The sequence below is a fragment of the Syngnathus leptorhynchus genome, chromosome 10 (genome assembly GCF_054491065.1).
Source record: "Syngnathus leptorhynchus isolate UIUO chromosome 10, UIUO_Slep, whole genome shotgun sequence".
Classification (NCBI taxonomy): domain Eukaryota; kingdom Metazoa; phylum Chordata; class Actinopteri; order Syngnathiformes; family Syngnathidae; genus Syngnathus; species Syngnathus leptorhynchus.
Window position 1 is genome coordinate 2384826 of NC_141204.1, and position 6000 is coordinate 2390825.

At 42.1% G+C, this 6000-nt stretch overlaps 1 protein-coding gene across 4 annotated transcripts in view; it reads right to left on the bottom strand.

The window, feature by feature from the left end:
* The window catches only part of grid1a (glutamate receptor, ionotropic, delta 1a), a 143607-nt gene extending 137881 nt beyond the window's left edge, over nucleotides 1-5726 (bottom strand). Inside the window, exons 1-5 of one of the 4 annotated variants that reach the window (XM_085921827.1) lie at nucleotides 5409-5726; nucleotides 5307-5338; nucleotides 5106-5169; nucleotides 1027-1113; nucleotides 896-955 (exon numbers count right to left, since the gene is read on the bottom strand). The gene's annotated coding sequence lies outside the window, so the exon portion shown is untranslated. Of the gene's footprint in view, nucleotides 1-895; nucleotides 956-1026; nucleotides 1114-5105; nucleotides 5188-5306; nucleotides 5339-5408 lie in introns of all 4 variants that reach the window. The other 3 variants (XM_085921825.1, XM_085921829.1, XM_085921826.1) reach the window with 3 other exon arrangements.
* Nucleotides 5727-6000: the final 274 nt, after the last annotated feature.

Here is a 6000-nt window from a genome sequence, read left to right on the forward strand (position 1 = left end):
ATGTTCACAATGGAATCGAATCAAACCGATTGGTCATGCAAGACAAAAACCCAGCTCCAAAAAGTTCTTTTTTTTTTTAACCATCATTCCAGACTACTAAAATTGGGCAATCAGCGATTGTCATAGCAACAACAGCAATGCCGTTGTCTCAAGGACAAGCCGGTACAGCACCAATATAATCAACAACCATTACCAGATGTCATTATCGCAATTGAGGATTCTGAAATACGCTGATAAACGTCGTTTGATAGGAGTCTCACAGCAACACGGCATTCTCCATTACAAATCTACTCAAAAGTGTTCAGGCACAAAATGATGACTCCCCCCCCCCCCCACCCAACCCCCTCCGCAAGTCGCAAGAACAGGCGGGCGCTATCAGTCAACACTCTCCAGGGAGAGCTTGTTTTGCTCTCACTTTGGGATGCAACTTGATGATGATGAAGTATTTTTCGTAAGCCTCGACCTAACGGCGGGCAAGAAGGCTTAATGGCAAGCACACAGGAGATGGAGTCAAATAATGACGAGGACGCTCTGGTTGTTGCTGTTTTAAGCCCTCAATGTTCCTACGATCCCTCGTTGTCTACAAACTAATGAGCACTTATGTACTGAATTATTGATACACGTTGCGTTGCGGCTCTGTGACTGTTTTATAAAACCATTTTGTCTGTCCGGGAAAATGAAATTAAAGATCAGCGACTGCTTATTGAAGATGTACGCCTTTCCGCCCAGGAAAACGTGAGTGCTTTTAATGTCACGACGGGATTTATTCACCAATAACAAATAGAACAAAATGTGTTTGCTGATAAGATGATAGCGATGTCATTAGTGTTTTTCCCAGAAAAATGGAAATGTTCCAAAAAAATAGCAGATATGATCATAAACAAGTTACACTTGCCTTTCAAACACAATGTGATCCAGGAGTTGTGCTTCCTTGAGCAGAAGGAGCTTTTGGATTCTGCAAGATTTCATTCAAGGGTTACAAACGACTTTGAGCGAATTGCCTTCAAATCGCAAATAAGTTCCTACCGTGCACGTCCAAGACGTTAGCTTTTCCATGATTGAGGGCAATTGAGGAGCTGTTTGTGTGTTCCATCATCCAATCCGTGAAGGAACCTGGAGAAAACCCACACAAGCACAAGGAGAACATGCTAAGTCTGCACAGCCAAGAATCAAACCCAGAAGCAGCCTATATAAAGTTGATGCAGTCATGTTTTTTTCTTTTAGTCTTTATTGACATTCTGTCTGATACCGTAATCAATGACCAGAAAATCTGAAGGCTGTTCTGAGTTTGCAAACTTGCAAATTCATCAACAAATATTTACACCCCCTGTCACTGTACAGTCCTAATGATGCTAGCAAATATTTGCTCCATTTCCATCCAAGCAACTATATCCATTCCTCGACAGCTGTGGTATTTATTGACCGATGGGTCCAAAATGACCCTGGAGCTAAAAGGAAGCCTATTGGATGCTTGAATCGTCACGGCAAAGTGTCCTCCGCGAACCCGGCGGCGGATGTCGGAACACCGAGTACGCCGCATTACCGCCGCATGGGCTGAGACGGGCGGGATGACCATCGGGGCTAATTACGGCAAACACTCACTGGATCCGATTTTCTATTCAGGCTGGATGTATATCTTCATATGTACCGTGTCGGGACATAAATGAGAAGTCTGGGACCCTAGCGCCGGCGTCGCAGGTGACCATTAAAGTCGGCTAAAAATGACGTTAAGCGAGCGACTGCAAATTCAAAAAGCTTTGAAAACTTTTACATGACTACGCCAATGCACGCCCGCTGGATAAAATAAAAACTAATGTCCTATTGATTTGGTGTCCGGCGTGATGTGTGGCTTCCAGCGAAACCCACCACAGCGAGACCGCACATTCTTATGCATGGTGCAAGGCAAAAAGGTCATTATGTCATTGACGAGGCTTTTTTTTTTTTTTCCCCAGTAAATATCAAACAAACTTAAGAGCGCTTGCTTTGTTCTGCTCGCCGACCAGAGTACATTAAATACCGAGGCTATTGATTTTCCATCAAACGGGCATCACGTCGCACAATGTGCTGAGGATGTAAGCCGTTGCGTTGTACAGAAGCCGCAGTGCGTTTACATTGCCGGAACTGATGGGAATAAAATTGATCAAATATGTTGAGTTAAGAAAGCCGGTTGTGTGAAGAAGAACTTCCAACTATAAGAATCCATCTTGATGCCTCAACTCTTGGGCAGGTATGAAAACAACATACTTTTGCCATAAATATTTTACGACCGTCTCAAGCGTTTTCAATCAACTTACAAACCCGCTGTCAAGTATCGAAATAGCAAAAAATATTTTGGACCTGGATCCTGATGATCACTGAACTGAGCCGAGACTTCACGGCCAGCTACAAAACGTGCTTCCTTGCCATAAGGAGCCCATTACGAAGCATCATAATACTCTCGGGTATGTAATACAATAAACATGATAAATAGGAAAACAAAGTCAATTCTTCGCACCCTGCGAGGCTCAAGCATACAAAACCTCATGCAAAAAACAAGGCGAGGGAATCAAGCGCCATTATCATGGCGGAGGCCGCCCGGCATCCATCCGTGACGGCTGCGCACCGCCACGGGCAAAGCGGCGCAGTCCCATGACTGCCGCCAGACTACGCATACGTTCTTCCTCCTCTGATACTTCAATATAAAGCCTGAAGCCAGGACCGGGCCGGGAACGATTCCTCCCCCGTGGCCTCGGTCGGAGTTATTGAGCTACTCCTCCTCTTGTAATATATCTGCTTAGGCAATATTTATTACTTTTATAACAAAGGAAGGAGGCGGAACCAGTCTCGTTTGTTGCAAAAGTAGGAATGTCAGCAGTTAGGGTTGATGTAGACAAAGTGTTCGATTAGCCGTGACGCAAATTGCCGGTAACTCAGTATTTGCGTGAGACTCTTAGTTACTTAGCGGGATTAATGCAAAGACAACTCAACACCCGGGTGGGGCAGTAAGCCTCCCCTCGGAGATGGGAAGATGGAGCTGGCGCCTCCGGTCTAGTATTAGCTTTGGAAGGGTCGGTTGAAATATCGATATCAGCCTGTGGTATCGATGTTGATCAACTCCAGTTACTGTGCCTTCCAGACATCTCCGTGAAAGGTTCAAATCAGTTAGCTAGACCTTACACTTTTCTGTCGTTTTATTCCTCCCACAGGCAGATTTAAACTTAATAACCGGTACTCAAAGTATACTTTTCAAAGGATCCGCGCGTCGGCTATCATTCGTTTTAATCGACTTAAACGCTCCTGCTTGAATAGTTCTCCAAATAAGAGGCTTCAAGCTGTTAATATAGATACTCTGTTATAAAATGTACCGAAAACCAGAGAGAATCAACATTTTCAAGCAAGCCATAAAGTTTTGGCTAGCTTAAACGCTGCTAATTGAGAGCTAGCATTCGGTTTACAGCATACGGCCTGGTGGAAATTAGCAGAGATGTTTTGATCGATATAAAACTTCAAACAATGCCTCAGACAGACAGCCTAACCAAAGATGGAAATTTGATTCAATTGAACGCTGCTTGGCGCCAAATATTTTGGGATACGAAAGCATTAGTGCTGATCCAAACTCAAATTGTTTGGCCTCGAACTCTAGATTGGTCTTCTGGTGACTAAAAGATGCTTGACTTCCAAAATCTATTTTGCCATTTGCATTCTATTTCCCTGATTGAGGCTACAGTTGAACAAACACGGGTAATAAGGTCGCAGCGAGGGTAAGGCATAGCGTCTGACAAGCTGATCCGGCAATTTCCATAACGCAGCTTGAGTAGACGCCGTGTTGTTGGGCTCAGAGCATGTTTTTTTCTTTCAAATCTCTGATTTGTATATAAAACAAAGCAAAAGCCAGTCAGCTTTGGCCCGTCTAATGATGTCGACCGGTAAGGCGGCTTAAACATGACCGTTATTGATCTCGATGTTTCGCGGCTGATCGGGCCATTAAGTCGGCCGTCAAAAGTATCGTCAGATCTGACAAAACCGACAACTGCTGTTCCGTTCATGTCACAATTTGGCCTTTTTGCCCGGCGATCTGACGATAGCGTTTGTCCGTCTGTCGTCCTCTGATGCAACAATAAACCCCGGGGGCTTGTTAAATGGCTCGAAACTTTTTTTTTTTTTTTTTCCCCCCAGTCTCGCTTTGCACGCTTGCTTCACATCTCATCTGACACATTCCCCTGCGCATCTGACTATCAAAAGCGTGACAAAAGAGACAAAGCGACGGCGGTTAGACTACAAAAGTGGGTCAGTTGGCGTTGAGGTTGATGAAATGGCGAGAACAGACAACAATCTCATCCAGATATCGCTGTTGGCAGATCTACTCAATCCAGATCTCTCTTTACATCATTCATTCCCTCTTTAAAGAAGCACTTGTTTTTTTTTCCTTCAAGTTCACCCAGCAGCTCATACTAAACTAGCCAGCCAATACTAGCAGAAGATGATTGTGAGTCCCGGTTGATGCAACAATCCAGGTTTCTTTTAAATAAAGTGATTTAAGGTCAAGCAACAACAGAGCTGGCATTCATTCTATTACAGATCATTATTTGATAGTTAATCGGTAAATTGCCTATAGATTAAATAAGATGGCAGCAAAGCACTAGTTTTGTCTAAATAAAGCTCCTCAACTCACTTCAGCACCCAAAAAAAAAAGCAAGTAGGTGAGTTTTTTCAGCTAATAACAGATAGGTTCCAAAAAACACATCCACACATGCCAAAGAGCAAATCCGCTGGAGCTTGCTGGATATATTTTGACTAAATGATGCTTGGCATAATTTACACCAATGGGAATCCAAGCCAATTTCTCAGTTTTCATTCTCCTTCCAGCCAGCACAGGACCAATTTGCTTAACATTCCAGGAGACGACAGCCGTGATTAAGATTTGCAATTTAAAAATGAGACACAGCATAGGAATTTGGAATTAACAATAAATGCATTGAAATCATCTTATCAAGCCTCAAGCGAGATTCTTGTCATATATTTGAATCAATGAAAAATAAACATGAGGGAGCTCACTTGGAGTGCAATGGATTTTCAATAAGCACAAGAAAACGAGAAAAAAAAAATCTAAGAATGCATGAACATACATAATGGGCGATACTGAAGCAGTTGGTGCATTTTGGACCTGGGCTTCCAGTGGTTGAATCCCCTCTGTGAACACAAGCACTACTAAAACATCACAAGACAATAAAGAAAAACACAATCATATATTGTGGCATTGCAGAAACTGGGACATTTTGTATTGAAGGATGAATACCATTATTACCAAAGCAAGAAACACTGTTTACCTTCAATACATCAACTCCAAAAGAAGTCTGCCCTAAAATACAGAAATTCACAATTTATATTCATAAATTAACATGACAAAAACATTTAAATCAGATACTCACCAGAAATGCCTAATATTTATTGACTAAGTCCATTCTCTTTTGCTCCTCAAACATAACTAGTTGTTTTGGCTCGTCAGAGCTAGTTAGTGAGTTTTTTCTTTTTTATTTTATTTTTATTTGTTTGTTTTATTGATTTTTTAGCTCTCTATCTAATTGTTACTGCTCTAAGCGAGGTTTGAAAATCATTTTCCGGGATTATATAAAACAGCCAACAAGAGTGCTGGTCGAACTAGCCCAAAAACCTTTAATTTTTCTCGAAAGGTCCACCTTGTAAAAGCATGCTCTTCGAGCACCTGCGTGTACACTCACTAATGGGAGTCCTACTGACTTCTGCAATATGATTGGTTGACACATCCAAAGTACAAATTAGCGCTAATCAACCAATCAGTGGACAGAAATCGCTGTCGCTAGATTACACTGACATGGCAACACGCAAGAGATCAAATCTGATTGGACAAAATAATAACATCGTGAGCAGTCAACGCAACATACCTTGAAATAAAGATAAAAAATAAAAAAAAATAAAAAGAAACCGTTGTCAGGAAAAAATACATGTATTTACATGCTTGGGGGAAAATAGAACACTGCAATT